The 22,428-nt window shown below is 40.0% G+C and overlaps 38 non-coding genes across 38 annotated transcripts; all 38 read left to right on the top strand.

Annotated features, from left to right (window-relative positions):
• The first annotated feature begins 872 nt into the window (after nucleotides 1-872).
• trnap-cgg (transfer RNA proline (anticodon CGG)) lies at nucleotides 873-944 on the top strand. Its single transcript has one exon. It is a non-coding gene; the product is annotated as a tRNA-Pro (tRNA).
• A 1,261-nt stretch (nucleotides 945-2,205) lies between these two features.
• On the top strand, nucleotides 2,206-2,277 carry trnap-cgg (transfer RNA proline (anticodon CGG)). The gene has a single exon. It is a non-coding gene; the product is annotated as a tRNA-Pro (tRNA).
• A 910-nt stretch (nucleotides 2,278-3,187) lies between these two features.
• Nucleotides 3,188-3,259, top strand: trnap-cgg (transfer RNA proline (anticodon CGG)). Its single transcript has one exon. It is a non-coding gene; the product is annotated as a tRNA-Pro (tRNA).
• A 600-nt stretch (nucleotides 3,260-3,859) lies between these two features.
• Nucleotides 3,860-3,931, top strand: trnap-cgg (transfer RNA proline (anticodon CGG)). The gene has a single exon. It is a non-coding gene; the product is annotated as a tRNA-Pro (tRNA).
• A 241-nt stretch (nucleotides 3,932-4,172) lies between these two features.
• On the top strand, nucleotides 4,173-4,244 carry trnap-cgg (transfer RNA proline (anticodon CGG)). Its single transcript has one exon. It is a non-coding gene; the product is annotated as a tRNA-Pro (tRNA).
• Nucleotides 4,245-4,493: 249 nt separating this feature from the next.
• trnap-cgg (transfer RNA proline (anticodon CGG)) lies at nucleotides 4,494-4,565 on the top strand. The gene has a single exon. It is a non-coding gene; the product is annotated as a tRNA-Pro (tRNA).
• Nucleotides 4,566-5,158: 593 nt separating this feature from the next.
• trnap-cgg (transfer RNA proline (anticodon CGG)) lies at nucleotides 5,159-5,230 on the top strand. Its single transcript has one exon. It is a non-coding gene; the product is annotated as a tRNA-Pro (tRNA).
• A 249-nt stretch (nucleotides 5,231-5,479) lies between these two features.
• trnap-cgg (transfer RNA proline (anticodon CGG)) lies at nucleotides 5,480-5,551 on the top strand. The gene has a single exon. It is a non-coding gene; the product is annotated as a tRNA-Pro (tRNA).
• A 912-nt stretch (nucleotides 5,552-6,463) lies between these two features.
• On the top strand, nucleotides 6,464-6,535 carry trnap-cgg (transfer RNA proline (anticodon CGG)). Its single transcript has one exon. It is a non-coding gene; the product is annotated as a tRNA-Pro (tRNA).
• Nucleotides 6,536-7,128: 593 nt separating this feature from the next.
• On the top strand, nucleotides 7,129-7,200 carry trnap-cgg (transfer RNA proline (anticodon CGG)). Its single transcript has one exon. It is a non-coding gene; the product is annotated as a tRNA-Pro (tRNA).
• A 249-nt stretch (nucleotides 7,201-7,449) lies between these two features.
• trnap-cgg (transfer RNA proline (anticodon CGG)) lies at nucleotides 7,450-7,521 on the top strand. The gene has a single exon. It is a non-coding gene; the product is annotated as a tRNA-Pro (tRNA).
• A 591-nt stretch (nucleotides 7,522-8,112) lies between these two features.
• Nucleotides 8,113-8,184, top strand: trnap-cgg (transfer RNA proline (anticodon CGG)). The gene has a single exon. It is a non-coding gene; the product is annotated as a tRNA-Pro (tRNA).
• Nucleotides 8,185-8,433: 249 nt separating this feature from the next.
• On the top strand, nucleotides 8,434-8,505 carry trnap-cgg (transfer RNA proline (anticodon CGG)). The gene has a single exon. It is a non-coding gene; the product is annotated as a tRNA-Pro (tRNA).
• Nucleotides 8,506-9,098: 593 nt separating this feature from the next.
• On the top strand, nucleotides 9,099-9,170 carry trnap-cgg (transfer RNA proline (anticodon CGG)). Its single transcript has one exon. It is a non-coding gene; the product is annotated as a tRNA-Pro (tRNA).
• A 249-nt stretch (nucleotides 9,171-9,419) lies between these two features.
• trnap-cgg (transfer RNA proline (anticodon CGG)) lies at nucleotides 9,420-9,491 on the top strand. Its single transcript has one exon. It is a non-coding gene; the product is annotated as a tRNA-Pro (tRNA).
• A 591-nt stretch (nucleotides 9,492-10,082) lies between these two features.
• On the top strand, nucleotides 10,083-10,154 carry trnap-cgg (transfer RNA proline (anticodon CGG)). The gene has a single exon. It is a non-coding gene; the product is annotated as a tRNA-Pro (tRNA).
• Nucleotides 10,155-10,403: 249 nt separating this feature from the next.
• trnap-cgg (transfer RNA proline (anticodon CGG)) lies at nucleotides 10,404-10,475 on the top strand. Its single transcript has one exon. It is a non-coding gene; the product is annotated as a tRNA-Pro (tRNA).
• A 592-nt stretch (nucleotides 10,476-11,067) lies between these two features.
• Nucleotides 11,068-11,139, top strand: trnap-cgg (transfer RNA proline (anticodon CGG)). The gene has a single exon. It is a non-coding gene; the product is annotated as a tRNA-Pro (tRNA).
• A 913-nt stretch (nucleotides 11,140-12,052) lies between these two features.
• On the top strand, nucleotides 12,053-12,124 carry trnap-cgg (transfer RNA proline (anticodon CGG)). Its single transcript has one exon. It is a non-coding gene; the product is annotated as a tRNA-Pro (tRNA).
• Nucleotides 12,125-12,373: 249 nt separating this feature from the next.
• On the top strand, nucleotides 12,374-12,445 carry trnap-cgg (transfer RNA proline (anticodon CGG)). Its single transcript has one exon. It is a non-coding gene; the product is annotated as a tRNA-Pro (tRNA).
• Nucleotides 12,446-13,036: 591 nt separating this feature from the next.
• trnap-cgg (transfer RNA proline (anticodon CGG)) lies at nucleotides 13,037-13,108 on the top strand. The gene has a single exon. It is a non-coding gene; the product is annotated as a tRNA-Pro (tRNA).
• Nucleotides 13,109-13,357: 249 nt separating this feature from the next.
• Nucleotides 13,358-13,429, top strand: trnap-cgg (transfer RNA proline (anticodon CGG)). Its single transcript has one exon. It is a non-coding gene; the product is annotated as a tRNA-Pro (tRNA).
• Nucleotides 13,430-14,021: 592 nt separating this feature from the next.
• On the top strand, nucleotides 14,022-14,093 carry trnap-cgg (transfer RNA proline (anticodon CGG)). Its single transcript has one exon. It is a non-coding gene; the product is annotated as a tRNA-Pro (tRNA).
• Nucleotides 14,094-14,342: 249 nt separating this feature from the next.
• Nucleotides 14,343-14,414, top strand: trnap-cgg (transfer RNA proline (anticodon CGG)). Its single transcript has one exon. It is a non-coding gene; the product is annotated as a tRNA-Pro (tRNA).
• Nucleotides 14,415-15,006: 592 nt separating this feature from the next.
• Nucleotides 15,007-15,078, top strand: trnap-cgg (transfer RNA proline (anticodon CGG)). Its single transcript has one exon. It is a non-coding gene; the product is annotated as a tRNA-Pro (tRNA).
• A 592-nt stretch (nucleotides 15,079-15,670) lies between these two features.
• trnap-cgg (transfer RNA proline (anticodon CGG)) lies at nucleotides 15,671-15,742 on the top strand. Its single transcript has one exon. It is a non-coding gene; the product is annotated as a tRNA-Pro (tRNA).
• A 249-nt stretch (nucleotides 15,743-15,991) lies between these two features.
• trnap-cgg (transfer RNA proline (anticodon CGG)) lies at nucleotides 15,992-16,063 on the top strand. Its single transcript has one exon. It is a non-coding gene; the product is annotated as a tRNA-Pro (tRNA).
• A 593-nt stretch (nucleotides 16,064-16,656) lies between these two features.
• trnap-cgg (transfer RNA proline (anticodon CGG)) lies at nucleotides 16,657-16,728 on the top strand. Its single transcript has one exon. It is a non-coding gene; the product is annotated as a tRNA-Pro (tRNA).
• Nucleotides 16,729-16,977: 249 nt separating this feature from the next.
• On the top strand, nucleotides 16,978-17,049 carry trnap-cgg (transfer RNA proline (anticodon CGG)). Its single transcript has one exon. It is a non-coding gene; the product is annotated as a tRNA-Pro (tRNA).
• Nucleotides 17,050-17,642: 593 nt separating this feature from the next.
• On the top strand, nucleotides 17,643-17,714 carry trnap-cgg (transfer RNA proline (anticodon CGG)). The gene has a single exon. It is a non-coding gene; the product is annotated as a tRNA-Pro (tRNA).
• Nucleotides 17,715-17,963: 249 nt separating this feature from the next.
• trnap-cgg (transfer RNA proline (anticodon CGG)) lies at nucleotides 17,964-18,035 on the top strand. The gene has a single exon. It is a non-coding gene; the product is annotated as a tRNA-Pro (tRNA).
• A 913-nt stretch (nucleotides 18,036-18,948) lies between these two features.
• trnap-cgg (transfer RNA proline (anticodon CGG)) lies at nucleotides 18,949-19,020 on the top strand. Its single transcript has one exon. It is a non-coding gene; the product is annotated as a tRNA-Pro (tRNA).
• A 593-nt stretch (nucleotides 19,021-19,613) lies between these two features.
• Nucleotides 19,614-19,685, top strand: trnap-cgg (transfer RNA proline (anticodon CGG)). Its single transcript has one exon. It is a non-coding gene; the product is annotated as a tRNA-Pro (tRNA).
• Nucleotides 19,686-19,934: 249 nt separating this feature from the next.
• Nucleotides 19,935-20,006, top strand: trnap-cgg (transfer RNA proline (anticodon CGG)). The gene has a single exon. It is a non-coding gene; the product is annotated as a tRNA-Pro (tRNA).
• Nucleotides 20,007-20,598: 592 nt separating this feature from the next.
• On the top strand, nucleotides 20,599-20,670 carry trnap-cgg (transfer RNA proline (anticodon CGG)). The gene has a single exon. It is a non-coding gene; the product is annotated as a tRNA-Pro (tRNA).
• Nucleotides 20,671-20,919: 249 nt separating this feature from the next.
• Nucleotides 20,920-20,991, top strand: trnap-cgg (transfer RNA proline (anticodon CGG)). Its single transcript has one exon. It is a non-coding gene; the product is annotated as a tRNA-Pro (tRNA).
• A 593-nt stretch (nucleotides 20,992-21,584) lies between these two features.
• Nucleotides 21,585-21,656, top strand: trnap-cgg (transfer RNA proline (anticodon CGG)). The gene has a single exon. It is a non-coding gene; the product is annotated as a tRNA-Pro (tRNA).
• A 249-nt stretch (nucleotides 21,657-21,905) lies between these two features.
• trnap-cgg (transfer RNA proline (anticodon CGG)) lies at nucleotides 21,906-21,977 on the top strand. The gene has a single exon. It is a non-coding gene; the product is annotated as a tRNA-Pro (tRNA).
• Nucleotides 21,978-22,428: the final 451 nt, after the last annotated feature.

Genomic DNA, 22,428 nt, shown 5'->3' on the forward strand with positions numbered 1-22,428 from the left:
GAATGTGTCTTTACTGAAACACAGCCAATGCTAGATTTAAGCAGTATTTAAGAGAAGCAGCTGAAATTGCCTCCTTTATCTCTGTGTATGATTCTCGCTTAGATTGCGATTGGTGTCTGCTACAAATCTTGGATGAGCCCACTTTTACAAAGGTCAGGAACGTAAATAATGTCTTCTTCATCAAAAATTAGAAAGAAAGTGGCTCGTTGGTCTAGGGGTATTATTCTTGCTTCAAGTGCGAGAGGTCTCGGGTTCAAATCTCAGACGAGCCCTTTAAAAAGGACCAGTCTAAGTGAAAACCTATTCCACAATTCTCAGAATATGTCTTCACTGAAACATACACAGTCAATGCTAGATTTAACCTGTATTTAAGAGAAGCAGCTGAAATGTTCTTCTTTACTCTGTGTATGATTCTCGCTTAAGAGTGAGATTGGTGTCTGATACAAATCTTGGATGAACCCACTATTACGAAGGTCGGAAACGTAAATAAAGTCTTCTCATCCGTAAATAAAAGTTTCTTGTAGAGACAGATTGCCTGTTACCCATTGTCTTTTATCAGTAATGCATTCTATACGCTTAAAAGTAGCTCGTTGTTTTAGGGGTATGATTCTTGCTTCGGGTGCGACCTTTAAAAAGGAAAAGTCAAAGTAAAAACCTTCAACACAATTCTCCGAATGTGTCTTTACTGAAACACAGCCAATGCTAGATTTAAGCAGTATTTAAGAGAAGCAGCTGAAATTGCCTCCTTTATCTCTGTGTATGATTCTCGCTTAGATTGCGATTGGTGTCTGCTACAAATCTTGGATGAGCCCACTTTTACAAAGGTCAGGAACGTAAATAATGTCTTCTTCATCAAAAATTAGTAAGAAAGTGGCTCGTTGGTCTAGGGGTATGATTCTCGCTTCGGGTGCGAGAGGTCCCGGGTTCAAATCCTGGACGAGCCCTTTAAAAAGGACCAGTCTAAGTGAAAACCTATTCCACAATTCTCAGAATATGTCATCACTGAAACATACACAGTCAATGCTAGATTTAAGAGAAGCAGCTGAAATATTCTTTTTTACTCTGTGTATGATTCTCGCTTAGGAGTGCGATTGGTGTCTGATACAAATCTTGGATGAACCCGCTATTACGAAGGTCGGAAACGTAAATAAAGTCTTCTCATCCGTAAATAAAAGTTTCTTGTAGAGACAGATTGCCTGTTACCCATCGTCTTTTATCAGTAATGCATTCTATACGCTTAAAAGTGGCTCGTTGTTTTAGGGGTATGATTCTCGCTTCGGGTGCGACCTTTAAAAAGGAAAAGTCAAAGTAAAAACCTTCAACACAATTCTCCGAATGTGTCTTTACTGAAACACAGCCAATGCTAGATTTAAGCAGTATTTAAGAGAAGCAGCTGAAATTGCCTGCTTTATCTCTGTGTATGATTCTCGCTTAGATTGCGATTGGTGTCTGCTACAAATCTTGGATGAGCCCACTTTTACAAAGGTCAGGAACGTAAATAATGTCTTCTTCATCAAAAATTAGAAAGAAAGTGGCTCGTTGGTCTAGGGGTATTATTCTTGCTTCGGGTGCGAGAGGTCTCGGGTTCAAATCTCAGACGAGCCCTTTAAAAAGGACCAGTCTAAGTGAAAACCTATTCCACAATTCTCAGAATATGTCTTCACTGAAACATACACAGTCAATGCTAGATTTAACCTGTATTTAAGAGAAGCAGCTGAAATGTTCTTCTTTACTCTGTGTATGATTCTCGCTTAAGAGTGAGATTGGTGTCTGATACAAATCTTGGATGAACCCACTATTACGAAGGTCGGAAACGTAAATAAAGTCTTCTCATCCGTAAATAAAAGTTTCTTGTCGAGACAGATTGCCTGTTACCCATTGTCTTTTATCAGTAATGCATTCTATACGCTTAAAAGTGGCTCGTTGTTTTAGGGGTATGATTCTCGCTTCGGGTGCGACCTTTAAAAAGGAAAAGTCAAAGTAAAAACCTTCAACACAATTCTCCGAATGTGTCTTTACTGAAACACAGCCAATGCTAGATTTAAGCAGTATTCAAGAGAAGCAGCTGAAATTGCCTCCTTTATCTCTATGTATGATTCTCGCTTAGATTGCGATTGGTGTCTGCTACAAATCTTGGATGAGCCCACTTTTACAAAGGTCAGGAACGTAAATAATGTCTTCTTCATCAAAAATTAGTAAGAAAGTGGCTCGTTGGTCTAGGGGTATGATTCTCGCTTCGGGTGCGAGAGGTCCCGGGTTCAAATCCCGGACGAGCCCTTTAAAAAGGACCAGTCTAAGTGAAAACCTATTCCACAATTCTCAGAATATGTCTTCACTGAAACATACACAGTCAATGCTAAATTTAACCTGTATTTAAGAGAAGCAGCTGAAATGTTCTTCTTTACTCTGTGTATGGTTCTCGCTTAAGAGTGCGATTGGTGTCTGATACAAATCTTGGATGAACCCGCTATTACGAAGGTCAGAAACGTAAATAAATTCTTCTCATCTGTAAATTAAAGTTTCTTGTAGAGACAGATTGCCTGTTACCCATCGTCTTTTATCAGTAATGCATTCTATACGCTTAAAAGTGGCTCGTTGTTTTAGGGGTATGATTCTCGCTTCGGGTGCGACCTTTAAAAAGGAAAAGTCAAAGTAAAAACCTTCAACACAATTCTCTGAATGTGTCTTTACTGAAACACAGCCAATGCTAGATTTAAGCAGTATTTAAGAGAAGCAGCTGAAATTGCCTCCTTTATCTCTGTGTATGATTCTCGCTTAGATTGCGATTGGTGTCTGCTACAAATCTTGGATGAGCCCACTTTTACAAAGGTCAGGAACGTAAATAATATCTTCTTCATCAAAAATACAAAAGAAAGTGGCTCGTTGTTCTAGGTGTATGATTCTCGCTTCGGGTGCGAGAGGTCCCGGGTTCAAATCCCGGACGAGCCCTTTAAAAAGGACCAGTCTTGGTGAAAACCTATTCCACAATTCTCAAAATATGTCTTCACTGAAACATACACAGTCAATGCTAGATTTAAGAGAAGCAGCTGAAATGTTCTACTTTACTCTGTGTATGATGCTCGCTTAGTAGTGCGATTGGTGTCTGATACAAATCTTGGATGAGCCCACTTTTACAAAGGTCAGGAATGTAAATAATGTCTTCTTCATAAAATATAAATAAGAAAGTGGCTCGTTGGTCTAGGGGTATGATTCTCGCTTCGGGTGCGAGAGGTCCCGGGTTCAAATCCCGGACGAGCCCTTTAAAAAGGACTAGTCTAAGTGAAAACCTTTACCACAATTTTCAGAATATGTCTTCACTGAAACATACACAGTCAATGCTAGATTTAAGCTGTATTTAAGAGGAACAGCTGAAATGTTCTTCTTTACTCTGTGTACGATTCTCGCTTAGGAGTGCGATTGGTGTCTGATACAAATCTTGGATGAACCCGCTATTACGAAGGTCGGAAACGTAAATAAAGTCTTCTCATCCGTAAATAAAAGTTTCTTGTAGAGACAGATTGCCTGTTACCCATCGTCTTTTGTCAGTAATGCATTCTATACGCTTAAAAGTGGCTTCTTGTTTTAGGGGTATGATTCTCGCTTCGGGTGCGACCTTTAAAAAGGAAAAGTCAAAGTAAAAACCTTCAACACAATTCTCTGAATGTGTCTTTACTGAAACACAGCCAATGCTAGATTTAAGCAGTATTTAAGAGAAGCAGCTGAAATTGCCTCCTTTATCTCTGTGTATGATTCTCGCTTAGATTGCGATTGGTGTCTGCTACAAATCTTGGATGAGCCCACTTTTACAAAGGTCAGGAACGTAAATAATGTCTTCTTCATCAAAACTACAAAAGAAAGTGGCTCGTTGGTCTAGGGGTATGATTCTCGCTTCGGGTGCGAGAGGTCCCGGGTTCAAATCCTGGACGAGCCCTTTAAAAAGGACCAGTCTAAGTGAAAACCAATTGTCAGAATGTGTCTTCACTGAAACATACACAGTCAATGCTAGATGTAAGCTGTATTTAAGAGAAGCATCTGAAATTTCCTCCTTTATCTCTGTGTATGATTCTCGCTTAGATTGCGAATGGTGTCTGCTACAAATCTTGGATGAGCCCACTTTTACAAAGGTCAGGAACGTAAATAATGTCTTCTTCATCAAAAATACAAAATAAAGTGGTTCGTTGATCTAGGGGTATGATTCTCGCTTCGGGTGCGAGAGGTCCCGGGTTCAAATCCCGGACGAGCCCTTTAAAAAGGACCAGTCTGAGGGAAAACCTTTTCCACAATTCTCAGAATATGTCTTCACTGAAACACACACAGTCAATGCTAGATGTAAGCTGTATTTAAGAGAAGCAGCTGAAATGTTCTTCTTTACTCTGTGTATGGTTCACGATTAAGAGTGCGATTGGTGTCTGATACAAATCTTGGATGAACCCGCTATTACGAAGGTCGGAAACGTAAATAATGTCTTCTTCATCAAAATTAAATAAGAAAGTGGCTCGTTGGTCTAGGGGTATGATTCTTGCTTCGGGTGCGAGAGGTCCCGGGTTCAAATCCCGGACGAGCCCTTTAAAAAGGACAGGTCTAAGTGAAAACCAATTCTCAGAATGTGTCTTCACTGAAACATACACAGTCAATGCTAGATTTAACCTGTATTTAAGAGAAGCTTCTGAAATGTTCTTCTTTTACTCTGTGTATGATTCTCGCTTAAGAGTGCGATTGGTTTCTGATACAAATCTTGGATGAACCCGCTATTACGAAGGTCGGAAACGTAAATAAAGTCTTCTCATCCGTAAATAAAAGTTTATTGTGGAGACAGATTGCCTGTTACCGATTGTCTTTAATCAGTAATGCATTCTATACGCTTAAAAGTAGCTCGTTGTTTTAGGGGTATGATTCTCGCTTCGGGTGCGACCTTTAAAAAGGAAACGTCAAAGTAAAAACCTTCAACACAATTCTCCGAATGTGTCTTTACTGAAACCCAGCCAATGCTAGATTTAAGCAGTATTTAAGAGAAGCAGCTGAAATTGCCTCCTTTATCTCTGTGTATGATTCTCGCTTAGATTGCGATTGGTGTCTGCTACAAATCTTGGATGAGCCCACTTTTACAAAGGTCAGGAATGTAAATAATGTCTTCTTCATCATAAGTACACAAGATAGTGGCTCGTTGGTCTAGGGGTATGATTCTCGCTTCGGGTGCGAAAGGTCCCGGGTTCAAATCCCGGACGAGCCCTTTAAAAAGGACCAGTCTAAGTGAAAACATATTCCACAATTCTCAGAATATGTCTTCGATGAAACATACACAGTCAATGCTAGTTTTAACCTGTATTTAAGAGAAGCAGCTGAAATGTTCTTCTTTACTCTGTGTATGGTTCACGCTTAAGAGTGCCATTGGTGTCTGATACAAATCTTGGATTAACCCGCTATTACGAAGGTCGGAAACGTAAATAATGTCTTCTTCATCAAAAATAAATAAGAAAGTGGCTCGTTGGTCTAGGGGTATGATTCTTGCTTCGGGTGCGAGAGGTCCCGGGTTCAAATCCCGGACGAGCCCTTTAAAAAGGACAGGTCTAAGTGAAAACCAATTCTCAGAATGTGTCTTCACTGAAACATACACAGTCAATGCTAGATTTAACCTGTATTTAAGAGAAGCAGCTGAAATGTTCTTCTTTACTCTGTGTATGGTTCTCGCTTAAGAGTGCGATTGGTTTCTGATACAAATCTTGGATGAACCCGCTTTACGAACGTCGGAAACCTAAATAAAGTCTTCTCATCTGTAAATAAACGTTTATTGTGGAGACAGATTGCCTGTTACCGATTGTCTTTTATCAGTAATGCATTCTATACGGTTAAAAGTGGCTCGTTGTTTTAGTGGTATGATTCTCGCTTCGGGTGCGACCTTTAAAAAGGAAAAGTCAAAGTAAAAACCTTCAACACAATTCTCCGAATGTGTCTTTACTGAAACACAGCCAATGCTAGATTTAAGCAGTATTTAAGAGAAGCAGCTGAAATTGCCTCCTTTATCTCTGTGTATGATTCTCGCTTAGATTGCGATTGGTGTCTGCTACAAATCTTGGATGAGCCCACTTTTACAAAGGTCAGGAATGTAAATAATGTCTTCTTCATCATAAATACACAAGAAAGTGGCTCGTTGGTCTAGGGGTATGTTTCTTGCTTCGGGTGCGAGAGGTCCCGGGTTCAAATCCCGGACGAGCCCTTTAAAAAGGACCAGTCTAAGTGAAAACATATTCCACAATTCTCAGAATATGTCTTCACTGAAACATACACAGTCAATGCTAGATTTAACCTGTATTTAAGAGAAGCAGCTGAAATGTTCTTCTTTACTCTGTGTATGGTTCACGCTTAAGAGTGCGATTGGTGTCTGATACAAATCTTGGATGAACCCGCTATTACGAAGGTCGGAAACGTAAATAATGTCTTCTTCATCAAAAATAAATAAGAAAGTGGCTCGTTGGTCTAGGGGTATGATTCTTGCTTCGGGTGCGAGAGGTCCCGGGTTCAAATCCCGGACGAGCTCTTTAAAAAGGACCAGTCTAAGTGAAAACCAATTCTCAGAATGTGTCTTCACTGAAACATACACAGTCAATGCTAGATTTAACCTGTATTTAAGAGAAGCTTCTGAAATGTTCTTCTTTTACTCTGTGTATGATTCTCGCTTAAGATTGCGATTGGTTTCTGATACAAATCTTGGATGAACCCGATATTACGAAGGTCGGAAACGTAAATAAAGTCTTCTCATCCGTAAATAAAAGTTTATTGTGGAGACAGATTGCCTGTTACCGATTGTCTTTAATCAGTAATGCATTCTATACGCTTAAAAGTAGCTCGTTGTTTTAGGGGTATGATTCTCGCTTCGGGTGCGACCTTTAAAAAGGAAACGTCAAAGTAAAAACCTTCAACACAATTCTCCGAATGTGTCTTTACTGAAACCCAGCCAATGCTAGATTTAAGCAGTATTTAAGAGAAGCAGCTGAAATTGCCTCCTTTATCTCTGTGTATGATTCTCGCTTAGATTGCGATTGGTGTCTGCTACAAATCTTGGATGAGCCCACTTTTACAAAGGTCAGGAATGTAAATAATGTCTTCTTCATCATAAGTACACAAGATAGTGGCTCGTTGGTCTAGGGGTATGATTCTCGCTTCGGGTGCGAAAGGTCCCGGGTTCAAATCCCGGACGAGCCCTTTAAAAAGGACCAGTCTAAGTGAAAACATATTCCACAATTCTCAGAATATGTCTTCAGTGAAACATACACAGTCAATGCTAGTTTTAACCTGTATTTAAGAGAAGCAGCTGAAATGTTCTTCTTTACTCTGTGTATGGTTCACGCTTAAGAGTGCCATTGGTGTCTGATACAAATCTTGGATTAACCCGCTATTACGAAGGTCGGAAACGTAAATAATGTCTTCTTCATCAAAAATAAATAAGAAAGTGGCTCGTTGGTCTAGGGGTATGATTCTTGCTTCGGGTGCGAGAGGTCCCGGGTTCAAATCCCGGACGAGCCCTTTAAAAAGGACAGGTCTAAGTGAAAACCAATTCTCAGAATGTGTCTTCACTGAAACATACACAGTCAATGCTAGATTTAACCTGTATTTAAGAGAAGCAGCTGAAATGTTCTTCTTTACTCTGTGTATGGTTCTCGCTTAAGAGTGCGATTGGTTTCTGATACAAATCTTGGATGAACCCGCTTTACGAACGTCGGAAACCTAAATAAAGTCTTCTCATCTGTAAATAAAAGTTTATTGTGGAGACAGATTGCCTGTTACCGATTGTCTTTTATCAGTAATGCATTCTATACGGTTAAAAGTGGCTCGTTGTTTTAGTGGTATGATTCTCGCTTCGGGTGCGACCTTTAAAAAGGAAAAGTCAAAGTAAAAACCTTCAACACAATTCTCCGAATGTGTCTTTACTGAAACACAGCCAATGCTAGATTTAAGCAGTATTTAAGAGAAGCAGCTGAAATTGCCTCCTTTATCTCTGTGTATGATTCTCGCTTAGATTGCGATTGGTGTCTGCTACAAATCTTGGATGAGCCCACTTTTACAAAGGTCAGGAATGTAAATAATGTCTTCTTCATCATAAATACACAAGAAAGTGGCTCGTTGGTCTAGGGGTATGATTCTTGCTTCGGGTGCGAGAGGTCCCGGGTTCAAATCCCGGACGAGCCCTTTAAAAAGGACCAGTCTAAGTGAAAACATATTCCACAATTCTCAGAATATGTCTTCACTGAAACATACACAGTCAATGCTAGATTTAACCTGTATTTAAGAGAAGCAGCTGAAATGTTCTTCTTTACTCTGTGTATGGTTCACGCTTAAGAGTGCGATTGGTGTCTGATACAAATCTTGGATGAACCCGCTATTACGAAGGTCGGAAACGTAAATAATGTCTTCTTCATCAAAAATAAATAAGAAAGTGGCTCGTTGGTCTAGGGGTATGATTCTTGCTTCGGGTGCGAGAGGTCCCGGGTTCAAATCCCGGACGAGCTCTTTAAAAAGGACCAGTCTAAGTGAAAACCAATTCTCAGAATGTGTCTTCACTGAAACATACACAGTCAATGCTAGATTTAACCTGTATTTAAGAGAAGCTTCTGAAATGTTCTTCTTTTACTCTGTGTATGATTCTCGCTTAAGAGTGCGATTGGTTTCTGATACAAATCTTGGATGAACCCGCTATTACGAAGGTCGGAAACGTAAATAAAGTCTTCTCATCCGTAAATAAAAGTTTATTGTGGAGACAGATTGCCTGTTACCGATTGTCTTTAATCAGTAATGCATTCTATACGCTTAAAAGTAGCTCGTTGTTTTAGGGGTATGATTCTCGCTTCGGGTGCGACCTTTAAAAAGGAAACGTCAAAGTAAAAACCTTCAACACAATTCTCCGAATGTGTCTTTACTGAAACCCAGCCAATGCTAGATTTAAGCAGTATTTAAGAGAAGCAGCTGAAATTGCCTCCTTTATCTCTGTGTATGATTCTCGCTTAGATTGCGATTGGTGTCTGCTACAAATCTTGGATGAGCCCACTTTTACAAAGGTCAGGAATGTAAATAATGTCTTCTTCATCATAAGTACACAAGATAGTGGCTCGTTGGTCTAGGGGTATGATTCTCGCTTCGGGTGCGAAAGGTCCCGGGTTCAAATCCCGGACGAGCCCGTTAAAAAGGACCAGTCTAAGTGAAAACATATTCCACAATTCTCAGAATATGTCTTCAGTGAAACATACACAGTCAATGCTAGTTTTAACCTGTATTTAAGAGAAGCAGCTGAAATGTTCTTCTTTACTCTGTGTATGGTTCACGCTTAAGAGTGCCATTGGTGTCTGATACAAATCTTGGATTAACCCGCTATTACGAAGGTCGGAAACGTAAATAATGTCTTCTTCATCAAAAATAAATAAGAAAGTGGCTCGTTGGTCTAGGGGTATGATTCTTGCTTCGGGTGCGAGAGGTCCCGGGTTCAAATCCCGGACGAGCCCTTTAAAAAGGACAGGTCTAAGTGAAAACCAATTCTCAGAATGTGTCTTCACTGAAACATACACAGTCAATGCTAGATTTAACCTGTATTTAAGAGAAGCAGCTGAAATGTTCTTCTTTACTCTGTGTATGGTTCTCGCTTAAGAGTGCGATTGGTTTCTGATACAAATCTTGGATGAACCCGCTTTACGAACGTTGGAAACCTAAATAAAGTCTTCTCATCTGTAAATAAACGTTTATTGTGGAGACAGATTGCCTGTTACCGATTGTCTTTTATCAGTAATGCATTCTATACGGTTAAAAGTGGCTCGTTGTTTTAGTGGTATGATTCTCGCTTCGGGTGCGACCTTTAAAAAGGAAAAGTCAAAGTAAAAACCTTCAACACAATTCTCCGAATGTGTCTTTACTGAAACCCAGCCAATGCTAGATTTAAGCAGTATTTAAGAGAAGCAGCTGAAATTGCCTCCTTTATCTCTGTGTATGATTCTCGCTTAGATTGCGATTGGTGTCTGCTACAAATCTTGGATGAGCCCACTTTTACAAAGGTCAGGAATGTAAATAATGTCTTCTTCATCATAAATACACAAGAAAGTGGCTCGTTGGTCTAGGGGTATGATTCTCGCTTCGGGTGCGAGAGGTCCCGGGTTCAAATCCCGGACGAGCCCTTTAAAAAGGACCAGTCTAAGTGAAAACATATTCCACAATTCTCAGAATATGTCTTCACTGAAACATACACAGTCAATGCTAGTTTTAACCTGTATTTAAGAGAAGCAGCTGAAATGTTCTTCTTTACTCTGTGTATGGTTCACGCTTAAGAGTGCCATTGGTGTCTGATACAAATCTTGGATGAACCCGCTATTACGAAGGTCGGAAACGTAAATAATGTCTTCTTCATCAAAAATAAATAAGAAAGTGGCTCGTTGGTCTAGGGGTATGATTCTTGCTTCGGGTGCGAGAGGTCCCGGGTTCAAATCCCGGACGAGCCCTTTAAAAAGGACAGTTCTAAGTGAAAACCAATTCTCAGAATGTGTCTTCACTGAAACATACACAGTCAATGCTAGATTTAACCTGTATTTAAGAGATGCAGCTGAAATGTTCTTCTTTACTCTGTGTATGGTTCTCGCTTAAGAGTGCGATTGGTTTCTGATACAAATCTTGGATGAACCCGCTATTACGAAGGTCGGAAACGTAAATAAAGTCTTCTCATCTGTAAATAAAAGTTTATTGTGGAGACAGATTGCCTGTTACCGATTGTCTTTTATCAGTAATGCATTCTATACGGTTAAAAGTGGCTCGTTGTTTTAGTGGTATGATTCTCGCTTCGGGTTCGACCTTTAAAAAGGAAAAGTCAAAGTAAAAACCTTCAACACAATTCTCCGAATGTGTCTTTACTGAAACACAGCCAATGCTAGATTTAAGCAGTATTTAAGAGAAGCAGCTGAAATTGCCTCCTTTATCTCTGTGTATGATTCTCGCTTAGATTGCGATTGGTGTCTGCTACAAATCTTGGATGAGCCCACTTTTACAAAGGTCAGGAACGTAAAAAATGTCTTCTTCATCAAAAATACACAAGAAAGTGGCTCGTTGGTCTAGGGGTATGATTCTCGCTTCGGGTGTGAGAGGTCCCGGGTTCAAATCCCGGACGAGCCCTTTAAAAAGGACCAGTCTGAGGGAAAACCTTTTCCACAATTCTCAGAATATGTCTTCACTGAAACACACACAGTCAATGCTAGATGTAAGCTGTATTTAAGAGAAGCAGCTGAAATGTTCTTCTTTACTCTGTGTATGGTTCACGATTAAGAGTGCGATTGGTGTCTGATACAAATCTTGGATGAACCCGCTATTACGAAGGTCGGAAACGTAAATAATGTCTTCTTCATCAAAATTAAATAAGAAAGTGGCTCGTTGGTCTAGGGGTATGATTCTTGCTTCGGGTGCGCGAGGTCCCGGGTTCAAATCCTGGACGAGCCCTTTAAAAAGGACCAGTCTAAGTGAAAACCAATTCTCAGAATGTGTCTTCACTGAAACATACACAGTCAATGCTAGATGTAAGCTGTATTTAAGAGAAGCAGCTGAAATGTTCTTCTTTACTCTGTGTATGGTTCTCGCTTAAGAGTGCGATTGGTTTCTGATACAAATCTTGGATGAACCCGCTATTACGAAGGTCGGAAACGTAAATAAAGTCTTCTCATCTGTAAATAAAAGTTTCTTGTGGAGACAGATTGCCTGTTACCCATTGTCTTTAATCAGTAAGGCATTCTATACGGTTAAAAGTGGCTCGTTGTTTTAGGGGTATGATTCTCGCTTCGGGTGCGACCTTTAAAAAGGAAACGTCAAAGTAAAAACCTTCAACACAATTCTCCGAATGTGTCTTTACTGAAACCCAGCCAATGCTAGATTTAAGCAGTATTTAAGAGAAGCAGCTGAAATTGCCTCCTTTATCTCTGTGTATGATTCTCGCTTAGATTGCGATTGGTGTCTGCTACAAATCTTGGATGAGCCCACTTTTACAAAGGTCAGGAATGTAAATAATGTCTTCTTCATCATAAGTACACAAGATAGTGGCTCGTTGGTCTAGGGGTATGATTCTCGCTTCGGGTGCGAAAGGTCCCGGGTTCAAATCCCGGACGAGCCCTTTAAAAAGGACCAGTCTAAGTGAAAACATATTCCACAATTCTCAGAATATGTCTTCAGTGAAACATACACAGTCAATGCTAGTTTTAACCTGTATTTAAGAGAAGCAGCTGAAATGTTCTTCTTTACTCTGTGTATGGTTCACGCTTAAGAGTGCCATTGGTGTCTGATACAAATCTTGGATTAACCCGCTATTACGAAGGTCGGAAACGTAAATAATGTCTTCTTCATCAAAAATAAATAAGAAAGTGGCTCGTTGGTCTAGGGGTATGATTCTTGCTTCGGGTGCGAGAGGTCCCGGGTTCAAATCCCGGACGAGCCCTTTAAAAAGGACAGGTCTAAGTGAAAACCAATTCTCAGAATGTGTCTTCACTGAAACATACACAGTCAATGCTAGATTTAACCTGTATTTAAGAGAAGCAGCTGAAATGTTCTTCTTTACTCTGTGTATGGTTCTCGCTTAAGAGTGCGATTGGTTTCTGATACAAATCTTGGATGAACCCGCTTTACGAACGTCGGAAACCTAAATAAAGTCTTCTCATCTGTAAATAAACGTTTATTGTGGAGACAGATTGCCTGTTACCGATTGTCTTTTATCAGTAATGCATTCTATACGGTTAAAAGTGGCTCGTTGTTTTAGTGGTATGATTCTCGCTTCGGGTGCGACCTTTAAAAAGGAAAAGTCAAAGTAAAAACCTTCAACACAATTCTCCGAATGTGTCTTTACTGAAACCCAGCCAATGCTAGATTTAAGCAGTATTTAAGAGAAGCAGCTGAAATTGCCTCCTTTATCTCTGTGTATGATTCTCGCTTAGATTGCGATTGGTGTCTGCTACAAATCTTGGATGAGCCCACTTTTACAAAGGTCAGGAATGTAAATAATGTCTTCTTCATCATAAATACACAAGAAAGTGGCTCGTTGGTCTAGGGGTATGATTCTCGCTTCGGGTGCGAGAGGTCCCGGGTTCAAATCCCGGACGAGCCCTTTAAAAAGGACCAGTCTAAGTGAAAACATATTCCACAATTCTCAGAATATGTCTTCACTGAAACATACACAGTCAATGCTAGTTTTAACCTGTATTTAAGAGAAGCAGCTGAAATGTTCTTCTTTACTCTGTGTATGGTTCACGCTTAAGAGTGCCATTGGTGTCTGATACAAATCTTAGATGAACCCGCTATTACGAAGGTCGGAAACGTAAATAATGTCTTCTTCATCAAAAATAAATAAGAAAGTGGCTCGTTGGTCTAGGGGTATGATTCTTGCTTCGGGTGCGAGAGGTCCCGGGTTCAAATCCCGGACGAGCCCTTTAAAAAGGACAGTTCTAAGTGAAAACCAATTCTCAGAATGTGTCTTCACTGAAACATACACAGTCAATGCTAGATTTAACCTGTATTTAAGAGATGCAGCTGAAATGTTCTTCTTTACTCTGTATATGGTTCTCGCTTAAGAGTGCGATTGGTTTCTGATACAAATCTTGGATGAACCCGCTATTACGAAGGTCGGAAACGTAAATAAAGTCTTCTCATCTGTAAATAAAAGTTTATTGTGGAGACAGATTGCCTGTTACCGATTGTCTTTTATCAGTAATGCATTCTATACGGTTAAAAGTGGCTCGTTGTTTTAGTGGTATGATTCTCGCTTCGGGTTCGACCTTTAAAAAGGAAAAGTCAAAGTAAAAACCTTCAACACAATTCTCCGAATGTGTCTTTACTGAAACACAGCCAATGCTAGATTTAAGCAGTATTTAAGAGAAGCAGCTGAAATTGCCTCCTTTATCTCTGTGTATGATTCTCGCTTAGATTGCGATTGGTGTCTGCTACAAATCTTGGATGAGCCCACTTTTACAAAGGTCAGGAACGTAAAAAATGTCTTCTTCATCAAAAATACACAAGAAAGTGGCTCGTTGGTCTAGGGGTATGATTCTCGCTTCGGGTGTGAGAGGTCCCGGGTTCAAATCCCGGACGAGCCCTTTAAAAAGGACCAGTCTGAGGGAAAACCTTTTCCACAATTCTCAGAATATGTCTTCACTGAAACACACACAGTCAATGCTAGATGTAAGCTGTATTTAAGAGAAGCAGCTGAAATGTTCTTCTTTACTCTGTGTATGGTTCACGATTAAGAGTGCGATTGGTGTCTGATACAAATCTTGGATGAACCCGCTATTACGAAGGTCGGAAACGTAAATAATGTCTTCTTCATCAAAATTAAATAAGAAAGTGGCTCGTTGGTCTAGGGGTATGATTCTTGCTTCGGGTGCGAGAGGTCCCGGGTTCAAATCCTGGACGAGCCCTTTAAAAAGGACCAGTCTAAGTGAAAACCAATTCTCAGAATGTGTCTTCACTGAAACATACACAGTCAATGCTAGATGTAAGCTGTATTTAAGAGAAGCAGCTGAAATGTTCTTCTTTACTCTGTGTATGGTTCTCGCTTAAGAGTGCGATTGGTTTCTGATACAAATCTTGGATGAACCCGCTATTACGAAGGTCGGAAACGTAAATAAAGTCTTCTCATCTGTAAATAAAAGTTTCTTGTGGAGACAGATTGCCTGTTACCCATTGTCTTTAATCAGTAAGGCATTCTATACGGTTAAAAGTGGCTCGTTGTTTTAGGGGTATGATTCTCGCTTCGGGTGCGACCTTTAAAAAGGAAAAGTCAAAGTAAAAACCTTCAACACAATTCTCCGAATGTGTCTTTACTGAAACACAGCCAATGCTAGATTTAAGCAGTATTTAAGAGAAGCAGCTGAAATTGCCTCCTTTATCTCTGTGTATGATTCTCGCTTAGATTGCGATTGGTGTCTGCTACAAATCTTGGATGAGCCCACTTTTACAAAGGTCAGGAATGTAAATAATGTCTTCTTCATCATAAATACACAAGAAAGTGGCTCGTTGGTCTAGGGGTATGATTCTTGCTTCGGGTGCGAGAGGTCCCGGGTTCAAATCCCGGACGAGCCCTTTAAAAAGGACAGTTCTAAGTGAAAACCAATTCTCAGAATGTGTCTTCACTGAAACATACACAGTCAATGCTAGATTTAACCTGTATTTAAGAGATGCAGCTGAAATGTTCTTCTTTACTCTGTGTATGGTTCTCGCTTAAGAGTGCGATTGGTTTCTGATACAAATCTTGGATGAACCCGCTATTACGAAGGTCGGAAATGTAAATAAAGTCTTCTCATCTGTAAATAAAAGTTTATTGTGGAGACAGATTGCCTGTTACCGATTGTCTTTTATCAGTAATGCATTCTATACGGTTAAAAGTGGCTCGTTGTTTTAGTGGTATGATTCTCGCTTCGGGTTCGACCTTTAAAAAGGAAAAGTCAAAGTAAAAACCTTCAACACAATTCTCCGAATGTGTCTTTACTGAAACACAGCCAATGCTAGATTTAAGCAGTATTTAAGAGAAGCAGATGAAATTGCCTCCTTTATCTCTGTGTATGATTCTCGCTTAGATTGCGATTGGTGTCTGCTACAAATCTTGGATGAGCCCACTTTTACAAAGGTCAGGAACGTAAAAAATGTCTTCTTCATCAAAAATACACAAGAAAGTGGCTCGTTGGTCTAGGGGTAAGATTCTCGCTTCGGGTGTGAGAGGTCCCGGGTTCAAATCCCGGACGAGCCCTTTAAAAAGGACCAGTCCGAGGGAAAACCTTTTCCACAATTCTCAGAATATGTCTTCACTGAAACATACACAGTCAATGCTAGATGTAAGCTGTATTTAAGAGAAGCAGCTGAAATGTTCTTCTTTACTCTGTGTATGGTTCACGCTTAAGAGTGAGATTGGTGTCTGATACAAATCTTGGATGAACCCGCTATTACGAAGGTCGGAAACGTAAATAATGTCTTCTTCATCAAAAATTAATAAGAAAGTGGCTCGTTGGTCTAGGGGTATGATTCTTGCTTCGGGTGCGAGAGGTCCCGGGTTCAAATCCCGGACGAGCCCTTTAAAAAGGACCAGTCTAAGTGAAAACCAATTCTCAGAATGTGTCTTCACTGAAACTTACACAGTCAATGCTAGATTTAACCTGTATTTAAGAGAAGCTTCTGAAATGTTCTTCTTTTACTCTGTGTATGATTCTCGCTTAAGAGTGCGATTGGTTTCTGATACAAATCTTGGATGAACCCACTATTACGAAGGTCGGAAACGTAAATAAAGTCTTCTCATCCGTAAATAAAAGTTTATTGTGGAGACAGATTGCCTGTTACCGATTGTCTTTAATCAGTAATGCATTCTATACGCTTAAAAGTAGCTCGTTGTTTTAGGGGTATTATTCTCGCTTCGGGTGCGACCTTTAAAAAGGAAACGTCAAAGTAAAAACCTTCAACACAATTCTCCGAATGTGTCTTTACTGAAACCCAGCCAATGCTAGATTTAAGCAGTATTTAAGAGAAGCAGCTGAAATTGCCTCCTTTATCTCTGTGTATGATTCTCGCTTAGATTGCGATTGGTGTCTGCTACAAATCTTGGATGAGCCCACTTTTACAAAGGTCAGGAACGTAAAAAATGTCTTCTTCATCATAAATACACAATAAAGTGGCTCGTTGGTCTAGGGGTATGATTCTCGCTTCGGGTGTGAGAGGTCCCGGGTTCAAATCCCGGACGAGCCCTTTAAAAAGGACCAGTCCGAGGGAAAACCTTTTCCACAATTCTCAGAATATGTCTTCACTGAAACATACACAGTCAATGCTAGATGTAAGCTGTATTTAAGAGAAGCAGCTGAAATGTTCTTCTTTACTCTGTGTATGGTTCACGCTTAAGAGTGAGATTGGTGTCTGATACAAATCTTGGATGAACCCGCTATTACGAAGGTCGGAAACGTAAATAATGTCTTCTTCATCAAAAATAAATAAGAAAGTGGCTCGTTGGTCTAGGGGTATGATTCTTGCTTCGGGTGCGAGAGGTCCCGGGTTCAAATCCCGGACGAGCCCTTTAAAAAGGACCAGTCTAAGTGAAAACCAATTCTCAGAATGTGTCTTCACTGAAACTTACACAGTCAATGCTAGATTTAACCTGTATTTAAGAGAAGCTTCTGAAATGTTCTTCTTTTACTCTGTGTATGATTCTCGCTTAAGAGTGCGATTGGTTTCTGATACAAATATTGGATGAACCCACTATTACGAAGGTCGGAAACGTAAATAAAGTCTTCTCATCCGTAAATAAAAGTTTATTGTGGAGACAGATTGCCTGTTACCGATTGTCTTTAATCAGTAATGCATTCTATACGCTTAAAAGTAGCTCGTTGTTTTAGGGGTATTATTCTCGCTTCGGGTGCGACCTTTAAAAAGGAAACGTCAAAGTAAAAACCTTCAACACAATTCTCCGAATGTGTCTTTACTGAAACCCAGCCAATGCTAGATTTAAGCAGTATTTAAGAGAAGCAGCTGAAATTGCCTCCTTTATCTCTGTGTATGATTCTCGCTTAGATTGCGATTGGTGTCTGCTACAAATCTTGGATGAGCCCACTTTTACAAAGGTCAGGAATGTAAATAATGTCTTCTTCATCATAAATACACAAGAAAGTGGCTCGTTGGTCTAGGGGTATGATTCTCGCTTCGGGTGCGAGAGGTCCCGGGTTCAAATCCCGGACGAGCCCTTTAAAAAGGACCAGTCTAAGTGAAAACATATTCCACAATTCTCAGAATATGTCTTCACTGAAACATACACAGTCAATGCTAGATTTAACCTGTATTTAAGAGAAGCAGCTGAAATGTTCTTCTTTACTCTGTGTATGGTTCACGCTTAAGAGTGCGATTGGTGTCTGATACAAATCTTGGATGAACCCGCTATTACGAAGGTCGGAAACGTAAATAATGTCTTCTTCATCAAAAATAAATAAGAAAGTGGCTCGTTGGTCTAGGGGTATGATTCTTGCTTCGGGTGCGAGAGGTCCTGGGTTCAAATCCCGGACGAGCCCTTTAAAAAGGACCAGTCTAAGTGAAAACCAATTCTCAGAATGTGTCTTCACTGAAACATACACAGTCAATGCTAGATTTAACCTGTATTTAAGAGAAGCAGCTGAAATGTTCTTCTTTACTCTGTGTATGGTTCTCGCTTAAGAGTGCGATTGGTTTCTGATACAAATCTTGGATGAACCCGCTATTACGAAGGTCGGAAACGTAAATAAAGTCTTCTCATCTGTAAATAAAAGTTTATTGTGGAGACAGATTGCCTGTTACCGATTGTCTTTTATCAGTAATGCATTCTATACGGTTAAAAGTGGCTCGTTGTTTTAGTGGTATGATTCTCGCTTCGGGTTCGACCTTTAAAAAGGAAAAGTCAAAGTAAAAACCTTCAACACAATTCTCCGAATGTGTCTTTACTGAAACACAGCCAATGCTAGATTTAAGCAGTATTTAAGAGAAGCAGCTGAAATTGCCTCCTTTATCTCTGTGTATGATTCTCGCTTAGATTGCGATTGGTGTCTGCTACAAATCTTGGATGAGCCCACTTTTACAAAGGTCAGGAACGTAAAAAATGTCTTCTTCATCAAAAATACACAAGAAAGTGGCTCGTTGGTCTAGGGGTATGATTCTCGCTTCGGGTGTGAGAGGTCCCGGGTTCAAATTTCGGACGAGCCCTTTAAAAAGGACCAGTCCGAGGGAAAACCTTTTCCACAATTCTCAGAATATGTCTTCACTGAAACATACACAGTCAATGCTAGATGTAAGCTGTATTTAAGAGAAGCAGCTGAAATGTTCTTCTTTACTCTGTGTATGGTTCACGCTTAAGAGTGAGATTGGTGTCTGATACAAATCTTGGATGAACCCGCTATTACGAAGGTCGGAAACGTAAATAATGTCTTCTTCATCAAAAATAAATAAGAAAGTGGCTCGTTGGTCTAGGGGTATGATTCTTGCTTCGGGTGCGAGAGGTCCCGGGTTCAAATCCCGGACGAGCCCTTTAAAAAGGACCAGTCTAAGTGAAAACCAATTCTCAGAATGTGTCTTCACTGAAACTTACACAGTCAATGCTAGATTTAACCTGTATTTAAGAGAAGCTTCTGAAATGTTCTTCTTTTACTCTGTGTATGATTCTCGCTTAAGAGTGCGATTGGTTTCTGATACAAATCTTGGATGAACCCACTATTACGAAGGTCGGAAACGTAAATAAAGTCTTCTCATCCGTAAATAAAAGTTTATTGTGGAGACAGATTGCCTGTTACCGATTGTCTTTAATCAGTAATGCATTCTATACGGTTAAAAGTGGCTCGTTGTTTTAGGGGTATGATTCTCGCTTCGGGTGCGACCTTTAAAAAGGAAAAGTCAAAGTAAAAACCTTCAACACAATTCTCCGAATGTGTCTTTACTGAAACCCAGCCAATGCTAGATTTAAGCAGTATTTAAGAGAAGCAGCTGAAATTGCCTCCTTTATCTCTGTGTATGATTCTCGCTTAGATTGCGATTGGTGTCTGCTACAAATCTTGGATGAGCCCACTTTTACAAAGGTCAGGAATGTAAATAATGTCTTCTTCATCATAAATACACAAGAAAGTGGCTCGTTGGTCTAGGGGTATGATTCTCGCTTCGGGTGCGAGAGGTCCCGGGTTCAAATCCCGGACGAGCCCTTTAAAAAGGACCAGTCTAAGTGAAAACATATTCCACAATTCTCAGAATATGTCTTCACTGAAACATACACAGTCAATGCTAGATTTAACCTGTATTTAAGAGAAGCAGCTGAAATGTTCTTCTTTACTCTGTGTATGGTTCACGCTTAAGAGTGCGATTGGTGTCTGATACAAATCTTGGATGAACCCGCTATTACGAAGGTCGGAAACGTAAATAATGTCTTCTTCATCAAAAATAAATAAGAAAGTGGCTCGTTGGTCTAGGGGTATGATTCTTGCTTCGGGTGCGAGAGGTCCTGGGTTCAAATCCCGGACGAGCCCTTTAAAAAGGACCAGTCTAAGTGAAAACCAATTCTCAGAATGTGTCTTCACTGAAACATACACAGTCAATGCTAGATTTAACCTGTATTTAAGAGAAGCAGCTGAAATGTTCTTCTTTACTCTGTGTATGGTTCTCGCTTAAGAGTGCGATTGGTTTCTGATACAAATCTTGGATGAACCCGCTATTACGAAGGTCGGAAACGTAAATAAAGTCTTCTCATCTGTAAATAAAAGTTTATTGTGGAGACAGATTGCCTGTTACCGATTGTCTTTTATCAGTAATGCATTCTATACGGTTAAAAGTGGCTCGTTGTTTTAGTGGTATGATTCTCGCTTCGGGTTCGACCTTTAAAAAGGAAAAGTCAAAGTAAAAACCTTCAACACAATTCTCCGAATGTGTCTTTACTGAAACACAGCCAATGCTAGATTTAAGCAGTATTTAAGAGAAGCAGCTGAAATTGCCTCCTTTATCTCTGTGTATGATTCTCGCTTAGATTGCGATTGGTGTCTGCTACAAATCTTGGATGAGCCCACTTTTACAAAGGTCAGGAACGTAAAAAATGTCTTCTTCATCAAAAATACACAAGAAAGTGGCTCGTTGGTCTAGGGGTATGATTCTCGCTTCGGGTGTGAGAGGTCCCGGGTTCAAATCCCGGACGAGCCCTTTAAAAAGGACCAGTCCGAGGGAAAACCTTTTCCACAATTCTCAGAATATGTCTTCACTGAAACATACACAGTCAATGCTAGATGTAAGCTGTATTTAAGAGAAGCAGCTGAAATGTTCTTCTTTACTCTGTGTATGGTTCACGCTTAAGAGTGAGATTGGTGTCTGATACAAATCTTGGATGAACCCGCTATTACGAAGGTCGGAAACGTAAATAATGTCTTCTTCATCAAAAATAAATAAGAAAGTGGCTCGTTGGTCTAGGGGTATGATTCTTGCTTCGGGTGCGAGAGGTCCCGGGTTCAAATCCCGGACGAGCCCTTTAAAAAGGACCAGTCTAAGTGAAAACCAATTCTCAGAATGTGTCTTCACTGAAACTTACACAGTCAATGCTAGATTTAACCTGTATTTAAGAGAAGCTTCTGAAATGTTCTTCTTTTACTCTGTGTATGATTCTCGCTTAAGAGTGCGATTGGTTTCTGATACAAATCTTGGATGAACCCACTATTACGAAGGTCGGAAACGTAAATAAAGTCTTCTCATCCGTAAATAAAAGTTTATTGTGGAGACAGATTGCCTGTTACCGATTGTCTTTAATCAGTAATGCATTCTATACGCTTAAAAGTAGCTCGTTGTTTTAGGGGTATTATTCTCGCTTCGGGTGCGACCTTTAAAAAGGAAACGTCAAAGTAAAAACCTTCAACACAATTCTCCGAATGTGTCTTTACTGAAACCCAGCCAATGCTAGATTTAAGCAGTATTTAAGAGAAGCAGCTGAAATTGCCTCCTTTATCTCTGTGTATGATTCTCGCTTAGATTGCGATTGGTGTCTGCTACAAATCTTGGATGAGCCCACTTTTACAAAGGTCAGGAATGTAAATAATGTCTTCTTCATCATAAATACACAAGAAAGTGGCTCGTTGGTCTAGGGGTATGATTCTCGCTTCGGGTGCGAGAGGTCCCGGGTTCAAATCCCGGACGAGCCCTTTAAAAAGGACCAGTCTAAGTGAAAACATATTCCACAATTCTCAGAATATGTCTTCACTGAAACATACACAGTCAATGCTAGATTTAACCTGTATTTAAGAGAAGCAGCTGAAATGTTCTTCTTTACTCTGTGTATGGTTCACGCTTAAGAGTGCGATTGGTGTCTGATACAAATCTTGGATGAACCCGCTATTACGAAGGTCGGAAACGTAAATAATGTCTTCTTCATCAAAAATAAATAAAAAAGTGGCTCGTTGGTCTAGGGGTATGATTCTTGCTTCGGGTGCGAGAGGTCCCGGGTTCAAATCCCGGACGAGCCCTTTAAAAAGGACCAGTCTAAGTGAAAACCAATTCTCAGAATGTGTCTTCACTGAAACATACACAGTCAATGCTAGATTTAACCTGTATTTAAGAGAAGCAGCTGAAATGTTCTTCTTTACTCTGTGTATGGTTCTCGCTTAAGAGTGCGATTGGTTTCTGATAGAAATCTTGGATGAACCCGCTATTACGAACGTCGGAAACGTAAATAAAGTCTTCTCATCCGTAAATAAAAGTTTCTTGTAGAGACAGATTGCCTGTTACCGATTGTCTTTAATCAGTAATGCATTCTATACGCTTAAAAGTAGCTCGTTGTTTTAGGGGTATTATTCTTGCTTCGGGTGCGACCTTTAAAAAGGAAAAGTCAAAGTAAAAACCTTCAACACAATTCTCCGAATGTGTCTTTACTGAAACCCAGCCAATGCTAGATTTAAGCAGTATTTAAGAGAAGCA

This window comes from Salvelinus alpinus, chromosome 28, assembly GCF_045679555.1.
Source record: "Salvelinus alpinus chromosome 28, SLU_Salpinus.1, whole genome shotgun sequence".
NCBI classification, from domain to species: Eukaryota; Metazoa; Chordata; class Actinopteri; order Salmoniformes; family Salmonidae; genus Salvelinus; species Salvelinus alpinus.